General features: G+C 39.8%; 1 pseudogene; it reads left to right on the top strand.

Moving 5' to 3' along the window:
- The window catches only part of LOC124787682, a 68,800-nt pseudogene that overhangs the window by 13,334 nt on the left and 33,238 nt on the right, over positions 1–22,228 (top strand).

Raw genomic sequence — 22,228 nt, 5'->3', positions numbered from 1 at the left:
GTGTTCTGCCACTGCTTGGTGAGTAGATTTTTTATCTATCCAATTAAATAATTTTATAAAGAGTATCTGTGTGTGATGTTTTTATTGGTATACAACTTGTTATAAACAAAACTTATTTTTACCATTTAATATGTTTCCAGATATTTACCAGTGGTAAAGATGAAATTGGGTTGATTGTACTTGGTTCTGACAAGACACAGAATCCACTTGATTACCCAAATGTGAGTGTGGAATTTCCTCTTGCACTGCCTACATGGCAGATGATATCCTTTGTGGAGAAATCTTTACATGAAAGTGAAATAAAAACAGATTGGATAGATGGTGTTGTTGTTGGCATGCAAGTCTTGAAAGATGAGCTAGAGTAAGTATTTAAAGCTGTCTGTTTCATGACATTCCTGGAACATGTTCCAGAATGTGTGTTACACAAATCACAGTGACATAGTTGTGACTTTATAAACTTGAATCAATATGTTTTTGTAATGAAAAAGAAACAGAAGGCACAATACCTGCAGATAGAGGAAATTTTTTTGTGTGATTTTGCTGTATGAATGTTTTTTACAGTTTTTCAGCTCAATAATTAAGGAGGTATTGACACAAGGCTTTGCCAAAAATCCATCTGTCACCTACAATTCCAGCCCTGTCACTGGCATTCCCTACCCCACAATATGACTGGGCCACCATGAAAGCAGCCACATCATTGTCAAATTCACTGAAACTACTGCATAGCAATTTACTTGAGTATGGCTGCTGTTGTGGTCTTCAGTTTGGTTTAAGCACTGCATCAATACCTTCTCTTCATAGCACTTGGAGGTCGCGATCTGCGACTGATTTTACAAATGGCAAGAGAACTTTTCCTCTAGTTGCTTGTTTTTCAGCGAAAGATGCAAATATTTTAGAATGTAATGCCTTATGTATATCTGTTAGAATAGCCACAAGGTCTGAAAGTTATTTTCAAATGATTGAGCTCTTCTACAGAGTATTGAAATTCACAGATTCTTCCAACCTGGTCCACCAATGTCTTACATACTCCTCTTCCTCCATGGATTGTTTCCAGCATTTGGAGATGAAACATTAGGCAGCAAAACGTGCCTTATAACCAAAATCTAATGAACATATAATTAAATTTACCAAAGATGTAATGTTGCACTCTCAGGTAAGACTGATCTTGAATGCAAAGCCAAAGTGGAAATTAAATGTACGCTGCAACATTCATCTCACTTTTTGTTATTGAAATTATTCACAGTGCCATAGGTAGAACTGAGTTTATGTGTTTTATAGAGTCAGATACACGCTGTGGCACAGGGTGTTGTCCATTATTCTCCTGACTATGATGTGCAGGAATGGTAGTCTTCCTTCTTCTTTGGTCTCCATAGTGAATTTGATTTTGTGGCGTGTGGAGTTCAGATGTACAAAGAAGTCAAGAAGTTTGTCTCTTCCATGAGGCCAGATGACAAGTGTGTTATCCACATAACAGAAGAAGAAGAAGAAGAAGAAGATGGATTTCCATTTGGATGACATCAGCGCCTCTTCCTCGAAGTGCACCGTAAACATATTCACAATCTCTGGTCAGAGTGGGCTGCCTATTGCGACTCCATCTGTTTGCGGGAGGGGGGTGTGCCACGAGTCAGTGAAGTGGGAAAGTTAACCAAGTAATATGCGTGACGTGTCATACCTCGACCGATATTGAGAACAGAATAAAAAAATTCAGAGGCATTACTTTTCAGCACTCCCATGCATATTCTGTATGCAAGAAAAAGCTTATGAAGCAGGTTTCTCATTCAGAAATTCTATTTCAGTGTTGGTTGTTTACACGAAGTCCGTGTTAAGCATAATGGAAGAAGGAGAAATGTTTATCAGCATTCCAGATATGGCAGTGGCAGGCTCATGGTCTGCTGAGGCTCTGGTTTATTGTTTCACTATATTGCTGCTTGCATTGCTCAGAATCTCATTTTGTGCGAACATAGAATTGGTAGGTTCAGGAGGGCCATGCTAAATGCCTTGCAGGGCCTCAGTAGTGCCACCCAACTAGCACCTGAGAGGGCAGACAAGTGTTCACTCATGTGTACGTGATCCTGCAGTGAAGTTGTGTACATTTAGTCAGGAAGTGGGCTTGTATACAGTGAGACAAGTATCCACACAGACAATGTGATGGCATCTGGAGCAGCACAGACTGTCTAGCCCTTAATGCAGCTCTAGAGAGAGGTGAACTGACAGCGGTGCAACTGACAACAATGTCAGACACAGGAATGGCACTGTGTCATCGTATCAGATGAGTCTTGGTTCTGCAACATCGTCACAATTGATGTACTTGTGTGTGGAGGCTCTGATGCCAACAGACCTGGCCAGATTGTACCTGTCATTCACATGCGGGTCCAGCATGTGATGTGATGGTATGGGGTGCAACTGCATACATGTCACAACCTCTGGTTCACATAGCCAGTAATTTGGACAGCAGCCATTGCATTTGTGTTTTGTTAAGGCCTATCGCTGTGCCCTATTCTCAAGGGATCCGTGATGTTATCTTTTAACAAGATAATGCAAGACTACACATCACCTGAGCTGTACTGAGCTACCTCGATACAGAGAGTGTTCCACTGTTGCCGTATCCAGCATTTTCTTCAAATCTGTCACCTGTGTAGAACGTCTGTTCACTGGATGCCAAGAGATGGCTATGCCACCAGTCGCCAGCCACCAGTCGCCAGCCACTACAGTTGATGAACTCTGACATATGACATACAGTTGAGTAGCATGAAATGATGTACCCATGGCTGTAATCCAACCTCGATTTGATATCCAGTGTGATGAGAGCTGTTCTGCTGTTCCAGTTTCAATACTGAAATTCATATATTATTTTTATGCTATCCTAACCAGATTGGACTGTGGTGTCATACAGCATAAAATATCTTACAACATGTTGAATCAGTGATGAGAAGTGTAGAACAGCCAGCAGGGGAAAGATGTTGGCAATGAGACAGCTTTTATGTAGAACAGCAGTACAGTGTTTCACAGTGCATAATGCTTCCGCAGATTGAGAACAAAATGTGTGGTTTGCTTTCATCCATTTTCACAAACATAGCCTTGAAAAATAATGTTGACATTACTGTGCATTCACTCTGAGGCATATTGCACTCTGAGAATGTTCATCGAATTCAGTTACTTTGTATTATATTTCAGTAACAGTGACATAATAGCAAATTGGACTGTATGAGTTTTTATGGATTTTTTTTCCAGAGACACCCTACCATTTCTTCAGATTTCTTTAATTTGGGTATAAATCCTTTCCAGCATATATGCTGTACACAAAATGTTGAACATAAAATGTAGCTATCTGCTGATTTAACATCTTGCTGAGTATACCAGTACAATGTTTTGTTGTAACAAATAGTTCAATGTATTTTACACACTTATAAACTTATTTATACATTTATAGTAATTTATACCATTACATTAATGTTGTACCTTAATGTTCTGGAAGACGATATTATAAGGAGCCTCATACTTTTCCTGGATGATAGAGTTGTCTATAATGAATTATTGCCTGAAAAAAATCTGCACAAATTTGAGTCAGATCATAACATTTCAAATTGGTCCAAACATAGGCAACTGAGTTTAAGTTTTCAGAAATGTAAATTGGAGCACATCACAAAACAAATAAAAGACAGTATTGTATGACTACATTATCAAATAATCACAGTTTTAATTGGTCAACTCATACAAATATCTGGATGAAATGAAATGGTGACATAGACTCACTTGTAGGCAAAGCAGAATGCAGACTTCAATTCATTGGTAAGATACTGGAAAATGTAATCAGTCTATAGAGGACATTGCTTACAAAATACTTGTGTGGCCCATTCCAGAATATTGCTTAAGTATGACCCATAACAAATAAGGCTAATGGCAGACATTGAATGTATACAAAATAGTGTAGCATGATTGATCATAGATTTATTTGATGCATGGGAGAGCATCAAGAAGCTACTACAAATTGGAAATGCCAGACAAGTGAAGATAGACGCCAAATATATGACAAAACCCAACTTATGAAATTTCAGGAACCTGTATTAAGTGAGGTATTTAGGGATTATACAATAACCGCATATGTATCACTCCTATAGGGACCATGAAGGCAAGATTAATTACAGCATGCACAGAACCATTTAAAGAATCATTCTTCCCACACTCCACATGAGCATTGAATGGGGAAAAACCATAATGTGTGGTACAACAATGTACTTTGTCGTACAACCCACAGTGGTTTATACAGTGTGCATGGAGACATGGAATCAGTTGACAGTAGCTGGGTAATGGTTCATTTCCCTGTTGCAGTAGGTGATCTCATGCCTCTAATTATTATTTCATTGCTATCTTAACTTGCATTCTTCAATTCAGTTTATTAACCCTTCTTATCTCTTTGTATTAGGGCAAATGTACAGTTAACTTTTAAGGAATTTGTATTTTCAATTTATCAACTGGAGGTTTGTTTCATATGCAGCAGCAATGTTACAAATTATTTGTTTCAGTTTCTTTAGAATAATTTGCTGTTTTACAGGTGCCTTGAAGAAAATAAAAGATCTCGAAAGTGTCTTAATGACAACCGATGGCCTCATGTTGACAAGACAGCTGGTTGCCTTGCAGAGGGCAGGGCTTGACGGTCTGAACATCAGCTTAGACACCCTGCAGTCCCAACGCTACAACCACATCACGAGGAGGAAAGGCTGGGAGCGTGTCATGGCTGGCATAGATCTAGCCTTGCAACTTGAATACGACCCTGTGAAGGTATTACTAGTGCAGCTGTCATCGCATGCAGACTTTCATAAGCAAAAGATATAAATCTGTTGTTAAGAATATCAATACAAGAATCACCATTTTAAAGCAGTACGCCCTCACCCTCGCCCCCATCACCGCTCCCACCGTCACCCCTGTCTCCACACTGCAGCTGTAAGTGAAGGAAGGTATATTAAGACAGAAGAAGTAAATTTTAGCTGACGATGCTAACAGTTTCATAGTTTATACAACATAAAAAAGTATGCCTTGCAAGTTTACCAATTAAATATCTTATATTTTCCTCCCAAGAGAGTCTTATGAGACTCAAGATCTTTACAGTTTCTCTTTTTTTCATTTGTGTCTTTAGTTTAAAATAAGTTTCCTCTATTGTGGTGTTGTTTTGAAAAAATACTCGATTGTTTGGAAAAATTATTCTTAATTCTGTAGTCACACTTTTGTTGTGTCTAAGTACTACTGGTTTCAGTAGCAAGTACCAGCATCAGTTCATCTTATTATCAAAAATTTCTTTGCAGAATAAAAGCTGACCACTGTGGCCAAGCGGTTCTAGGCACTTCAGTCCGGAACCGTGCTGCTGCTACGGTCGCGGGTTCGAATCCTGTCTCAGGCAGGGATGTCCTTAGGTTAGTTAGGTTTAAGTAGTTCTAAGTCTGGGGGACTGATGACCTCAGACGTTAAGTCCCATACTGCTTAGAGCCATTTGAACCATTTTGCAAAATAAAAAGCTTCTGTACAACTGCAAACTAGACATACCATTTTCAGGGTGCAGTTCACATCTATTGAAAGCACAACAGTGACCTTTACTTTTAGTAGATAAGACACCTACAGAGGTAAGTGACTTGATGACTGCACACAAGAAGTTGTCATTTATTCCATATGTAGCTACCATGCAGACTCATATTTTGTATTAGTTTGTCCTTACTCTTCCAAAAGGTTAAACCTTGTCTCTGCAGCCACAGCTTTCTCTCTTCAGCAGTTGTCTTCATCTCCATGTGTGAAGAAAATTCCATTCATTGATCATATTGTTTAAGTAGGATGTTCTCAGTCATCCCCTTGTTTTCTTACCTACGATCTTGCCTTCAGAAATGTTTTTTAAAAGATTATCGTCTCCAGTTAAGTGTCCAGTGTATTTTGCTTTGCCCTGGCCTATAACTTTCAGTGGTTCTTTCTTGTCTCCTATTTCCTTTAACTTTTCTGTCAATGCAGCTAGTTCTTGTACTTCTCCTCCAGAACCACATTTCAGCAGGTTTGAGGCGAGCTTTCTTTGGCTTTTCTAATGTACAGATTTTGCATCTGTGTGTCAGAACACTCCACACAAAGGTCTTTACAAATATTTTCTTAATGTGGAAGCTGATATGTTTATTCAGTTGCAGCTTCTTCTTATTTTGGAAGGAACTCTTCACCTGTGCTTTTCTTTTCTTGAATGCCTTGAAATATTGATTGTTTTCTTGCAAAATGCTACTGAGATAGTGAATTTCAGTTCCTTTCTTGAGTTGCTCATTGCCTGTTCTTGTGTCAGTCCTACCTCCACCTCCTTTCTTGTCTGTAGCCATAACTTTTGTCTTCTTTGTATTCATTTTTAGCTTTAGTTTGCGATGTTGTCAATCTGCAGTGTATATGCATGCAATTAAGTTTCCATATCGACATCATGCTCCAAAAACCACCTAACTGTGTGCGGCAGGGGGTACGTCTCATGCCACCAACTGATCCCCTCTGCCTTGTTCCACTTCTGTATTATCTCTAACTTCTCAAATTTTCTTTTCGTGATCATTTCGTGAATTGTATATGAGAGAAACTATTATGTTGTCAGACTCTTCTCGGAAACTACTCTCTCGAAATTTGGGTAGTAAATCTTTCCGTGATGCACAACTGCTCTCTTATGGCATCTACCACTGGAGTTGCTGAGCATCTCTGTAATGATCTCACAGTGACTAAATGATCCTGTGACAAAACACTCCAGACTTCATTGGATCTTCTTTCTCTCTTCTGTCAGTCCTACTGGGTAAGGACACAGGGGTAATTTACATTCACTTAAGATTCTTCCTGTGAATCTTAGTCTGGCATCTGCTTTTCTATTGCTGTTTTATGTGGTCATTCCACTTTAAGGTTGCTCTGGATAGTTACTTCTAGATATTTTATGGTAGATTCTGTTTCCAGCAATTTGTCATTAATAGTGTAGTTGTACAGTATTGGATTTCTTTTCCTGTGTGTGTGTGTGTGTGTGTGTGTGTGTGTGTGTGTGTGTGTGTGTGTGTGTGTGTGTGTGTGTGTGTGTGTGTGATATGTTACATTTATTTATGTGCAGGGTCAACTGCCAGAGCCTGCATCATTCACCAATCCTCTGCAGGTCATTGTGCAAATTGATACTGTCTTCTGTTGTTGCTACTTTCTGATGGACAAGTGTAGTATCTGTGAACAATATTAAGGAGCCTCTGACACTTTCTACTGGATCATTTATATACATTGTAAATGTAATGGTCTTATCACATTTCCTTGGAGTATTCCAGAAATTACCTTTTGATTCTTGTCATCTTTTCTTTGTTGTTGTTATTACTTCCTTGATGAACATATTATGGAAGTAAGGTGATAGAAGGCACCCGTCTCTCACTGCCCTTCTGGTTTTCCTTCTTTCATATCCAGTTCAGCACTCTGACTTTTGTATACACTCAAAATTAATCATCTGTCCTTCCACTTTGGACATTACTTTAAGGAATGATGATATAATGGTAATCTGTTTATTAAACAATATTTTAACGAAACACTATGCTTTCTGATCATATAGTGGCTTGATGATGGAATTTGATACTGAAAGTAGTAATCATTAGACAAAATAAAAGTGAAGGTATAATAAAAGAAAGTAATATTTTGGATCATGTCAGTTGTTGTTCCAAACAACAGCACGTCAGGAATAGGTTCAAATGGCTCTGAGCAATATGCGACTTAACTTCTGAGGTCATCAGTCGCCTAGAACTTAGAACTAATTAAACCTAACTAACCTAAGGATATCACACACATCCATGCCGGAGGCAGGATTTGAACCTGTGAACGTAGCGGTCACTCGGTTCCAGACTGTAGCACCTAGAACCGCACGGCCACTCCGGCTGTCCAGTAATAGGTACTAAAATTATTTGTCCGCTGATGACCTCACAGCTTAGAACACTAAAACACAAATGTTAATTGTTTGTTATGAGCCCTGATAGAGTTTACAACTGTTTACAGTTCACGATTGGTTGTTGGAGATTGGGCGTTACTCACATAATGTATTTAGTGCACAGTGTAGAAAAAGGCAGTTTCCAGAAAAGTAAACAAGTGTAAAGGCAAAAGTTTCATGACAGGATGTTGTGTCACCATACTTGGAAGACAATTATAGCTAAAGACAGAAATTTAAAAGAAACTGGCTCATTTGAGCTGCGGAGACGTAGTCGAGGATTCTCAGAAGATAATTGTTAGCACAGTAGAATTTACAAAGAGACAATGTCAGTTCGTGTGAGGGAATGTTGATTGGTAAGTACCTATCAGCTTTCTCATAAAACTCACAATTTGAAGAATACACATCAAGGAAAAGGTTGAAGTCCAACAGTGTCAAATATAGACAATAATATCGATCATCCAACAATTTTGCAAAATCCCCAGTTGTACTTACTTTACTTAATTACTTACTTACTAACCTACTCAGATTTGCTGTGTACCATACAAGGAACTGGTTTCCACTAGTTCACTTGATCAGCTGCCAAGTTCTCACCTTCCTCCAAGTCCATGCATTGAAGATTCATTGCAAAAGTTCCAGGTGTTAGAAGGACTTCCTGTACATCTGTATCTGTCCATTGATTTCCACAACAGTGGTGATTTTGGGATTCTTCCACCTTACATGCGTAGAACATAACCTGCAATCTTCAGTCTTCTTTCAACAATAATTTTGTGCAGGCTGTCTAGACGTTGTATTCTCAGCACTTCATCGTTTGTAACTTGGTTGGGTTAACATCTTCAGAATTCATCTCTAGCATTGTTGGTGAAAAATATGGAGACTGTGTGCTGATTTTACTGACATTTCCCAAGTCTCACACATATAAACGATAAAGGAGTACAGTCAAAGCTTTGTTGACATATTACAGACCTAATTGCCATATGGACTGATTTTCCAGTTCTGCTGGTGATTTCTGCATCTGTGACCTCATTATTACATATAAAGCTACCGAGATATGGAAATCTGTCAACATCTTGTAGTATCTTCTATTGCACTGTAATCGGGGAAGAGATGAGTAATTTCCACTTACTTTGCACATTCTGTTTGCCTTATCTCTATTAATTTTCAGCCCTACACAATAGGGCATTTAATGAGAAAGCAGAGAAAAATTAACTTGATGCCTTCCAAGGAGACGGTCTCTACTAAGTCTCTACTCCTTCAAGTCTGACTATGTAAGAGTAGACCAGACATGGTTTAAATTCAGAGAAATAGTATCGACATCAATTAAGAGATATATACCAAATAAATTGAAAGGATGCCAAATAAATTAAAAGGACGGTGCACAAAATATGTCAAAACTCAGCTGCAGAAGCAATGAAAAAAAGCATGTAAAAGTTTAAAAGAATGCAAAATCTCCAAGATTAGCGATGTTTTACTGAAGCTCGAAACTTAGGGTGGGTTTCAGTGCAAGATGTGTTTAATAGTTCCCATAGTGAAACTTCGTTTTGAAATCTGGAAGAAAATCCAAAGAGGTTCTGGTTTCATGTGTAGTACACCAACGGCAAGACGCAACCAATACCTTCACTGCGCAATGGCTGTGGTAATGTTACTGATGACAGTGCTACTAAAGCAGGGTTACTAAACACGGATTTCTGAAATTTCTTCACCAAAGACAACAAAGTAAATATTGCAGTATTCAAATCAAGAACAACTGCAACTGTGAGTAACTTAGTAGTAGCTCTCCTCAGTGTCATAAAGCAGTTATGTTTCTTTCAGAGAATGCTGATACAATAGCTCCATTAGAAATCATATATAGCCACTCATTTGATAAAGATCCATACCTAGAGACTGAAAAGTTGCTCAAGTCACACCAATGCTCAAGAAAGAAAAGAGGAGTAATCTACTAAATAACAGATTCATATCACTAATGTTGATTTGCATTAGGATTTTGGAGCATATGTTGTGTTTGAATATTATGAATTATCTCAAAGATAATGATTCATTGATAAATAGCCAAGATAGATTCAGAAATATCGACCTTTTAAAACACAGCTAGCTCTTTAGTCACACAAAGTAATAAGTGCTGTCGACTTGGGATCTCAAATTGATTCCATATTTGTAGATTTCCAGAAGACTTTTTGAAACAGTTCCTCACAAGCATTTTCTAATCATATGGCGTATTGTCTCAGTTGTGCAACTGGATGTGTGGTTTCCTGTCAGAAAGGTCACAGTTCATAGTAATTGATGGAAAATCGTCAAGTAAAACAGAAGTGATATCTGACATTCCTCAAGGAAGTGTTATAGACCACCTGCTGTTGCTGATCTACATTAACAATTTAAGAGAGAATCTGAGCAGTCCTCTTAGATGATGCTATCATTTACAGTCTTGCAAATCATTTACTGTCTTGTAAAGTGATCAGATGATCAAAATGAACTGCAAAATGATTTAGGCTACCTATCCATATGATGCAAAAAGTGGTAACTGACTTTAAATAATAAAAATTGATATGTCATCTGCATGAGTAGTAAAAGGCATCTACTAAATTTTGGTTACATGATAATTCACGCAGATCTAAAGGCTGTGAAGTCTATTGAATACTTAGGAATTACATTTACAAATAACTTAAATTGGAATGCTCACATAGATAATGCGGTGGGAAAGCAAACAAAAGACTGTGATTTAATAGTAAAACATTTAGAAGATTATGATTACTAAAGAGACTATCTACAACTATACTTGTCTGTCCTCTTTTGGAGCATTCTGCATGGTGTGGGATCCTTACCAGATAGGACTGACAGAGGACATCATTTAAAAGTTCAAAGAAGGGCAGCTCATTTTGTATTATTGGGAAACAGGAAAGTGCATGCCACAGATATCGTATGTGAATTGGGGTGGCAGTCATTAAAGCAAAAGCATTTTGCTGGAGCAGGTTCTTAAAATTTCAATCATCAACTTTCTCCTCCGAATGTGAAAATATTTTGTTAGAGCCCTCTTATATAGAGAGAAATGATCTTGTAATAAAATAAGAGAAATCATAGCTTGTACAGAAATATTGAAGTGTTTGGTTTTCCTCAAATGCTGTAGGGGAGTGGAATGGTAGATAAATAGGTTGAGGATGGTTCTCTGAACCCTCTGCCAGCATTTATTTGTGAATTACAGACTAGTCATGCAGATATAGATAATGTAGATAGGCTTTCAATATTGCGCACTGATTCTCTAATGTTATACATTGCTCAAATACTTTCGTGGTGCTTTGGAGTGACCCCTTTAAAATAACACTTTACCAGTCTTCTTAATATGTATTTTGGTAACCAGGTTGATAAGAAGTTACAACAATACTCTCTTATTACTCCCCAGTTTTGGGTTTTATTAATGAACAAAATCGACACAGTGTTCCATATCAATTACTGGCTGAAGTTTCCTGCTGATGGAACCAATATGATTTTCTGTGTTTCTGAGCATACAGGTTGTGTACGCTGTTTGGAGTCTGGTGTATGCTGAATCAAATGTTTTTATTGTTGTGATCTTCCATCTGAAGATTGGTTTCATGGAGTTGCCCATGCTAGCCTATCCTGTGTGACCCTCTTCACCTCTGCATAACTACTGCAGCGTACAGTAACTTGAACTTGCTTACTGCAGTCAGTTTTTGGTCTCCTACAGTTGTTACCCCCATTATATTCACAGATGACCACATATTGTGGAAATTGCATACTGTAATGTAGGATGCAATAATAACGTATGGAAGGTTTCTGTTGAAAATTACAAATTATTTAGGAATAAAGGAGATGGCTCACCAAAAGGCAGAAGCACTGTCTCATTGATAGGCACACGAACAAAAGGTATGTAGAATGAGATTTTCACTGTGCAGTGGAGTGTGCACTGATATGAAACTTCCTGGCAGATAAACACCGTGTGCCGGACCAAGAGTCGAACTTGGGACCTTTGCCATTCGTGGGCAAGTGCTCTACCATCTGAGCTATCCATGCACGACTCACGACCCGTCCTCACAGCTTTACTTCCACCAGTAACTCGCCTTCTACCTTCCAAACAAAGGTACGTTGCTTGGCGAGCTTCCAGAATGCACTTTCTTTTTCTAGCTGTAGGGAAAACATGCGCGCGCGCCCACGCGTGCGCGCACACTCACACACACACACACACACACACGTTCTCACATGCGCATGTATGTCTCCTTATGCTGTGGTCGCTCAACTGCCAGCTCTTTACTGGCCCACGGTGAGTGTTCTGGAGTGAGGTAGGGCTTTAGAGTGGGGTAGGATGGGGTGGGTTGAGGCAATGTGAGAGATGGAGAGAGATGGGAGGGGTTTGGAGGGAAGCATTTAGTGGCTCGTGGGAGAGTGGGGAGCCATCTGTGGGCTAGCTAGGGGTGCAGGTAGAGGGGTCAGGCGACAGACAGCTGGGCACTCATAGACTAGGGTGTGACGTGAGATAACAGCACACAACTAGCTGATTTGGGGGGGGGGGGGAGAGGGGGGGGGGGGAGTGGCGTGTGTGGGGGGGGGGGAGGCAGGGGGGCTGGGAGTTAACTTGGATTTAGGCCAGGAAGCAAAGGATGTGCTGTATGGCTACGAAAGTTGAGTATTCTTAAATAAGATCAGCTGGTGCCAATGTATTGGAAAGTAACTGGCACACAAAGTGCAATTGTGGCTCCTTTTTCTTTGTGAAAGAAGAAAAGAGAGAGAAATCGTCTCATTAGCGAAACAATGGCAAGAGACTACTATTTCTTGTTACTTACACTGCTGCTTTCTTTGATAATGATCAACAAGAACCAAATAATAGACTGTGTATGAGAGAACATGTTCTGAACGAGAGTTTGTTTCATTTGTATAAAATTTTATTCCATCATAGATGCTGCACTTACAGTTTCATATATGCATTGCAGCAGCAGACACAATAAAAGTAGCAATCAGCAGTGCTTAGTTTGTTGAATGGGTGAAAAATATGACACTGTCCCAGTTCCACATATCCCCAAAATTTTATTCTGCCAAATTCTGTACTCTCTGAAATCGAATGTTTAATCCAAAGATGAAAGTGAACAAGTTTGATGCAGTATTGCTAATATTGTTTATTACTCATCTTGCTGAATGAAATGCATACCGTGTCCTTTCTGAAAGGTTTGCAGAAGTAATGCACATACACACATACGCACACACACATACACACACACACACACACACACAAATGCGCGCAAATGCAAATCACACATACATGACCACTGTCTCTGGCTGCTAGGGCCAGACTGGGAGCAACTGCGCATCATGGGAGAAACAACGGTCATGTGTGTGTGTGTGTGTGTGTTTTGTCCACTTTGGAAGAAGACTTTCTGATCGAAAGCTTACGTGTTTAGTAGTCTTTTTGTTGTGCTTGTCTGTGACCTAACATCTCCTGTATACTGTGAATAGCAATGTATCTTTTTTATAATATGGTCATTATTCCAGCCTAGATTTTCTATTGTTTGTTTCCTTTTAAGACCTTATAAAGATAGTTACTGACAATTTCTTTTTTCTTATTGGAGAAAAGTAAAACCATATGGGGGCCAGAATTAGATTGTAAATGAATATGGAATAGAGTATTTTTATTCTCCCTGTATGCAGTGTCACACTTCATTTCTGGCAGCACCACCTTCTCAACACATGACTGTCCCCCACCACCTCACCATAGTCTTCAAGTTATATCCTATAGCACTTCTGTGTGGACAAATAGATGAAGCATGTAGTTTAAAACAGTATAACTAAACTTAAAAGTCAAACTGCCCTTTTATAGAGACTGCCATCATTATTTAAACATACTAAACAATATCAAAACAGTCAAAAGAAATTTTTTTTCAAAAGAGCAGAAAATTGTAGTGAAATTCATGAAAGGATTGTTTTAAATTGTTATATCTTAAATCAATAAGTATGTCAGCATTTCCCAGGATTTTCTGGCTTAATTAAGACTAGGTCATGCCACCACAGTGGTCAGACAGTGGACTTGCCTTCGAGAGGACAACGGACCCGAGTCCCATCGGGCCACCAAAATTTGGCTTTTCCTCGATTTCCCTAAATGATTTAAGACAAATTCTGGGATGGTTCCTTTAAAAAAGATGACATTCGGCTGAGAAAGCTAATTTCTGTGGCAGGTCTGATGACACAGTGCTGGTGGAAGCACGAGTATTTCAGAGCACACCATTCATTGCACATTGTTAAACATAGGGCTCTGCTGCAGACAACCCCTGTATGTTCCCATGTTGACAACACTGTTGAATTACAATTTCTGTGGCTCAGGAGCATTGAGATTGGGCAGTGAATCAATAGAAATGTGTCATCTGGTTGAATCATTCATGTTTCGCATACACCTGCTTGGCGGTTTTGTGCACATACACTGTCAACAGAGTGAATTGGTGCTTGAAAGGTGCACTTTGCTACAGACGTAGGCCAGTGGGAGCAATATTATGCTATGGAGGACATTCACCTGGTCTTCTGTGGGTCCTGTGGTAGTAACTGAAGGCTCCATAACAGCTTTGTTCTGTGTGAACATTATTGTGCACTGTCCGCACCCTGTCCCTAATGAAGGTGACATGTTTCAACAATATGACTTTCAGTGTCACGAGGCCAGAATCAAATTCACCCCTTCTGAATCTGATGGAATACATCTGCGATGCTATCAGATACCAGTTCTGCACCCAGAAACCACTGATCTCCAATTTATGGGAATTACATGACCTGTGCTTAGACATGCGGTGCTGCATAATGCTGGGAACATACCTCACATAATGCTGGGAACATACCTGAAATTTGTTGAACTTGTCCCACACAAAATCACTGCTGTATTGTGTTCCAACAGTGGACAAACACATTATCAAACAGGAGGTCATAGTGTTTTGTCTCATCAGTTTATATATTCAATGCTTGAATGAAAGGTGTGCTCTTTTCCTTTTTTCTACCATTGTGTGTATGTGTAAATAAGGATGTTCTACCATTTGGGCTTGTTTATATGAAGGCTGTCAGTGTTAACCACCTGCACAGATACTAAATGCTCCTTTTGTGAAGACCTTTTATCTTGAGAACACTTTTAAAGTTGTTTCACAAATGGCAGCACAGTTTCAAGAAAGCTTCATAATTTAATGTAATAGTTAAAATAATACCTTCAGCAAAAGATGTGTGCGTTGGAGTGGGGAAAAAGATTGGAGATGTATGTAGTTTAATTTTTGTAAATTGTTAAGAAGGTTAACAGCTTGGCATGCTAAGATAAATTCAGACATTCTCCAAAAGGAGAGAAAAAGATTAATTTAACAGAATCAGTGAGGTATACAAATATAACAACAGACTTGTAGAACCATTATTTTGTAGGTTAGATTAGATTAGATTCAGCTTTTGTTCCAAGACCCAAAACATGAGATGATTCTCATGGGCGAGTAACATGCCAGAAAGTATAACATAAAAAATATAAAACATTTGAATACCCTGATAATTTGTCAGGAGATTGTCAAACTAGGTGAATACAATACAAACTGGAACAGCTAATATTTTCAGAATTGATACGCTGTCAGACTGAAACATTGTTATGCACTATTAATAAATTTATCATACAAAAAGTACATAATCTTGACTGTTATGACAAAGTGCTCTCAGAACTGAAATCTAACAGACATTCTTATTTAAGCTGGCCTAACAGCCACTGTTAAGATATTCATCTATAGAGTAGGATGAGTTGCCTATCGAAAAGTCTTTCAAACTCTGTTTAAACCAAGCTTTATCTGATACCAAGTTTTTAATGGTGTCTTTCTTCCACAGATGAATTGTGTTGTAATGCGAGATTTTAATGAAGATGAAGTGTGCAGTTTTGTGGAGTTAACAAAAGAGTAAAATGTTGATGTAAGATTTATCGAGTACATGCCTTTCAGCGGCAACAAATGGAATGATGGGAAGATGGTCTCATTTAGTGAAATGCTCCAAATAATTAGAAAGCAGTGGCCTGATTTTGATCCTCTTCCCAATGGGCCCAATGATACCTCAAAGGTACGTGAAGTATTACATATGAACATACATTGAAAATAATTTAATGTTTATGACTTACTACCAATCACAAGAATACTTCACATCTGCTGGTGGTATGAGAGATGGACTGGTTTAGTTACATATTTCTCATCCCATTCAGTAAGTCTGTGCTGGCCTGGGTTTCTCTGCAGCTTTTCTGCAACTCTCCCCATTTCCTAAACCTTGACAATCCTTTTCTTACTTCCCTTTTCCTTCCCCTTCATTGTTTCTGCCAGAAGAAGAAGCCACTGGCTCCGAAAGCTAGCACATTTCCATAACTTTAAGGGGAGTTAGAAGGGGAAAACATTCTTTTTCACTTTTTTGGGTTTTTATCTGATTATAAAATTTGCAATTTTCCAAATAAAATGATATGTATATTACTTATAAACTTGCGTGGGAAGTATTTTATTTTATTTTCTAAAATATAATCTACACCAGTTGAAAATGTTAAAATTTTTACATGCATTACTTCAAGACCTAATAAAATCGGTAATTTTTTATATACAGGGTAGTCCATTGATCGTGACCGGGCCAAATATCTCACGAAATAAGTGTCAAATGAAAAAACTACAAAGAACGAAATTTGTCTAGCTTGAAAGGGGAAACCAGCTGGCGCAATAGTTGGCCTGCTATAAGGCGCTGCCATAGATGAAACTGATATGAACTGTGTTTTTTTAAATAGGAACCCCATTTTTTATTACATATTCGTGTAATACGTAAAGAAATATGAATGTTTTAGTTGGACCACTTTCTTCGCTTTGTGATAGATGGCGCTGTAATAGTCACAAACATATGTCTCATAATTTTAGACGAACAGTTGGTAACAGGTAGGTTTTTTAAATTAAAATACAGAATGTAGGTACATTTGAACATTTTATTTCGGTTGTTCCAATGTGATACATGTACCTTTGTGAACTTATCATTTCTAAGAACGCATGCTGTTACGGCGTGATTACCTGTAAATACCACATTAATGCAATAAATGCTCAAAATGATGTCTGTCAACCTCAATGCCTTTGGCAATACATGTAATGACATTCCTCTCAACAGTGAGTAGTTCGCCTTCCGTAATGTTCGCACATGCATTGACAATGCACTGACGCATGTTGTCAGGCATTGTCGGTGGATCACGATAGCAAATATCCTTCAACTTTCCCCACAGAAAGAAATCTGGGGACGTCAGATCCGGTGAATGTGCGAGCCATGATATGGTGCTTTGATGACCAATCCACCTGTCATGAAATATGCTATTCAATACTGCTTCAACCGCACGCAAACTATGTGCCGGACATCTATCATGTTGGAAGTACATTGCCATTCTGTCATGCAGTGAAACATCTTGTAGTAACATTGGTAGAACATTACGCAGGAAATCAGCATACATTGCACCATTTAGATTGCCATCGATAAAATGGGGGCCAATTATCCTTCCTCCCTTAATGCCACACCATACATTAACTTGCCAAGGTCGCTGCTGTTCCACTTGTTGCTGCCATCGTAGATTTTCCGTTGGCCAATAGTGCATATTATGGCGGTTTAGGTTACTGCTGTTGGTGAATGATGCTTCATCGCTAAATAGAACGCATGCAAAAAATCTTTCATCGTCCCGTAATTTCTCTTGTGCCCTGTGGCAGAACTGTACATGACGTTCAAAGTCATCGCCATGCAATTCCTGGTGCATAGAAATATGGTACGGGTGCAATCGATGTTGATGTAGCATTCTCAACACTGACGTTTTTGAGATTCCCAATTCTCACGCAATTTGTCTGCTACTGATGTGTGGATAAGCTGCCCCAGCAGCTAAAACACCTACTAGGGCATCATCATTTGTTGCAGGTCGTGGTTGGTGTTTCACATGAGGCTGGAAACTTCCTGTTTCCTTAAATAATGTAACTATCCGGCGAATGGTCCGGACACTTCGATGATGTCATCCAGGATACCGAGCAGCATACATAGCACACGCCCCTTGGGCATTTTGATCACAATAGCCATACATCAACACGATATCGACCTTTTCCGCAATTGGTAAACAGTCCATTTTAACACGGGTAATGTATCATGAAGCAAATACCGTCCGCACTGGCGGAATGTTATGTGATACCACATACTTACATGTTTGTGACTATTACAGCAGCTGGCTGGAGTGGCCGAGCGGTGCTAGGCACTACAGTCTGGAAATGCGCGACCGCTACGGTTGCAGGTTCGAATCCTGCCTCGGGCATGGATGTGTGTGATGTCCTTAGGTTAGTTAGGTTTAAGTAGTTCTACGTTCTAGGGGACTGATGACCTCAGAAGTTAAGTCCCATAGTGCTCAGAGCCATTTGAACCATTTTTGACTATTACAGCCCCATCTATCACAAAGCGAAAAAAGTGGTCCAGCTAAAACATTCATATTTCTTTACGTACTACATGAATATCTAATAAAAAAATGGGGATTCCTATTTTTAAAAAATGCAGTTGATATGAGTTTGACCTATGGCAGTGCCATCTAGCAGGCCAACCATAGCGCCATCTGGTTTCTCCCTTCAAGCTAGACGAATTTTGTTCTTTGTAGTTTTTTCATTTGATGCTTATTTCGTGAGATATTTGGCCCGGTCACTATCAATGGACCACCCTGTAGAAAGCTGTGGATTGCTGTGTTATGAAGGTTAAGTTATGTGTTTGTACTGGTAGCAGTGTCAAAAATAGTATCGTATCTTTTCATAGTATAAACATGCTTTGTATATCGAAGTGCTAACGTTTTTCCGAGGAAAAGTGACGAATAGACTGGTAAATCTCTCAAAAAGTATGACTCCAAAATGAAGTGTTTTTAAGAAATGTGGGTTTCATGGTAATAAATTTTTGAATAAAGAGAAACATTGAGTTCAGCATGTGGTGTGTGAAGTTACAGACAATGAAATACTGGCAAACTCATGAGTATCTAGCGAAACACCCATTAGTGCTTCGAAGATTAAAATGAAACATAGTGATAACACAGTTATCTCAAAACAAACCTCATGTAAACGGTAGGTTAGGTTATATTCTGATACATTTACACATCCTAATAGGGATGTTATGTGAATGTGTGTGCTGTATGTATGTGGAGGGCCAGTTAGTTTACATGAAGACATTGAGGTATCAAATGGACAAGCCAGGAAACTTATCATTAATTCTGCCAGTTGCAAATATACTCATTCATTTTGGAATTCTGATAAGTGTAAAGATAATTATTTTGAAATAAATGTTAGGTGGTTTTATGGATTGAGAGCTATTGGCAAAGGACACACTGCAGCAGAAACAATGTGTGTCGTGATGTATATGCCACGCCCACTTTGTAAAATGGACAAGTATGCAGGATTTATTGGAGCTGCTGTGAAATCTGCTGCATGTGAGTCAATTAAGGGTGCTGCAAATGAAGCTGCTGAAATAAACGATGGTATGATTGACATATCAGTAGCTTTTGGGGCACTTGGTAGAAGCGCAGCTGCAGTTCTAAGAATTCTGTTGCTACAGTGACCAGTGTGGATACTGGAAAGCTAATAGATTTCCAGATTTTAACCAAACATTATTATAAGTATAAATCAGGGAATGAAGAAGGGCATATCTGTGACAGAAATTATGAAGGACAACTAGTCGTACGGAGGCCTGTGCAGCTGTTGAAATTTATAATCGATCTGTAAACTAAAGGCGAGTGTGTTACACTAAGTTCTTAGGTTAGGCAGACTCAAATGCATATAACAGTGTAGTAGCCACTCAGCCTTATGGTGAGAAGCTTATCACAGAAATGGAATGTGTTGGTCATGTCCAGAAGAGGATGGGTACCAGATTGAGGAAGTTGAAACAAAGTTTGAGAGACAAGAAACTTTCAGGTGGTAAGACCATAAGAAGCAGGCTGACAGACAAAATGATTGATGAACTACAACAGTATTATGAGATTGCCATTAGAAATAATACTGAGGATTTGTTGAAAATGAAGCAGGCAGTATGGGCTACCTTCTTCCAGAGACTGTCAGCTGATGATAAACCAGTACAACATCTTTGCCCTCCTGGATCTGGTTCATGGTGCAATTACCGCAATGCCCAGTAATCAAACAGGTCATACAGCCATAAACATTCTATCCCAGCAGCAGTTGTGGATATCATAAAACCTGTTTACAGAGACCTGGCAATCCTGAATTATTGAAGAAGTGTCTGCATTGTCAGACTCAAAATCCCAATGAGTCGTTCAATAATCTTATAGTGTCAGTGTCATCGTAACTGCCGTCTGCGTCACGTCTGCTGTGCAGTGAGCTACGCTAGTTTAAGTATTAACTCTATTTTTCTTACTTGTCACTTCTTCTTCCGTGTGTTTTTGTTTTTAGGAAGCTTTAATTGTCGAGTGCTAGTAATAGTGTTCCATAGATTTTGTGTTTGTTTTGAATACAGTCAGAGAGAGTCCGTTTAGTCAGCCATAGCGCCAGTAGTGCTAGTGTTTGTTTTCAATACAGTCCAGAGACAGGTAGTGCTATTTTCATTGTTTTCTACAGGAAGTGTCTAGTAACCACAGTTTAGTCAACTATCAGCCGCCTTTAGTGAATTAGCAGTCCAGTTATAAGTTGATTAACTCTCTACAGTAAATTGATTTCTTAGTATGGATAGGATGTGTGACTGCTGTGTACGGACACAGGAGGAGCTGGCCACTGTTTGCGAACAGCTGAACGTGTTGATGGCCGCGGTTAGCCGTCTTCAGGCTGTTTCCTTGGAGTGTAGCGGCAGTGGGGAGTCTGGTGCGTTGCATGGTACACCCCAGGTGTTACATGCTTCACCCACTGACCCTTCTGTCGACACATCTTTGTGGTTACCGGGTGCATGCGGTTGGGCCACCCTCTTCCCAAGGGGAGTGGCGGGTTCAGCGGCATTCGCGGCGCACGAGGCGGAGGGTCAGTGTGGAGGCTGGCCGTGTGGCATCGCCCATTCTGCCTGTGAGTGGACATGTGGCCACTCCTTCAGCAAGGTCCGAGCAGGCACATGGGGGGAGGGGTTTATTAGTTATTGGGAGCTCCAACGTTAGGCGGGTGATGGAGCCCCTTAGGGAAATAGCGGAAAGGTCGGGGAAGAAGGTCAGTGTTCACTCTGTCTGCTTGCCAGGGGTCTCATCCGAGATGTGGAGGAGGCCGTGCAGGCAGTGATAGAGAGCACTGGGTGCACCCGACTGCAAATTGTTGCTCATGTCGGCACCAATGACTCCTGCCGTCTGGGTTCAGAGGTCATCCTCAGTTCGTACAGGCGGTTAGCAGAGTTGGTGAAGGCGGAAAGCCTCGCGGGGTGGAATCTGAGCTAGCTATTTGTAGTATCGTTCCCAGAACCGATAGTGGTCCTCTGGTTTGGAGCCGAGTGGAAGGCTTAAACCAGGGGCTCAGACGATTCTGCGGAGATCTGGGGTGCAAATTTCTCGACCTCCGCTATCGGGTGGAGAAAAGTAGGGTCCCCCTGAATAGGTCATGCGTGCACTACATGCAGGAAGCGGCTACAAGGGTAGCCGAGTATGTGTGGAGTGCACATGTGGGTTTTTTAGGTTAGAGAATTCCCTCCCTAGGCCCGACAAGACACCTCCTGAGATGCGGCAAGGTAGAAGTAGACAAAATGCAACAGGGAATAACAACATTAATGTGCTAATAGTAAACTGCAGGAGCATCTATAGAAAGGTCCCAGAACTGCTCTGATTAATAAACGGTCACAATGCCCACATAGTACTAGGGACAGAAAGTTGTCTGAAACCAGATGTAAACATTAATAAATTCTAAACTCAGATTGGAATGTATACCGCAGAGACAGGCTGGACAGTGAAGGGGGAGGCATGTTTAAAGCGATAAGAAGTGCAATAGTATCGAAGGAAATTGATGGAGATCCGAAATGTGAAATAATTTGGGTGAAGGTCACGGTTAAAGCAGGCTCAGACATGGTAATTGGATGTCTCTATAGGCCCCCTGGCTCAGCAGCTGTTGTGGCTGAGCACCTGAAGGATAATTTGGAAAATATTTCGAGTAGATTTGCCCACCATGTTATAGTTCTGGGTGGAGATTTTAATTTGCCGGATATAGACTGGGAGACTCAAACTTTCATAATGGATGGCAGGGGCAAAGAATCCAGTGAAATTTTTTAAGAGCTTTATCTGAAAACTACCTTGAGCAGTTAAACAGAGAACCAACTCGTGGCGATAACATATTAGACCTTCTAGTGACAAACAGACCTGAACTATTTGAAACA

This window comes from Schistocerca piceifrons, chromosome 3 (assembly GCF_021461385.2).
Source record: "Schistocerca piceifrons isolate TAMUIC-IGC-003096 chromosome 3, iqSchPice1.1, whole genome shotgun sequence".
Taxonomy (NCBI): domain Eukaryota; kingdom Metazoa; phylum Arthropoda; class Insecta; order Orthoptera; family Acrididae; genus Schistocerca; species Schistocerca piceifrons.
Note: the sequence above shows the minus strand (reverse complement) of the source record. Positions and strands in the feature narration are given on the sequence as shown.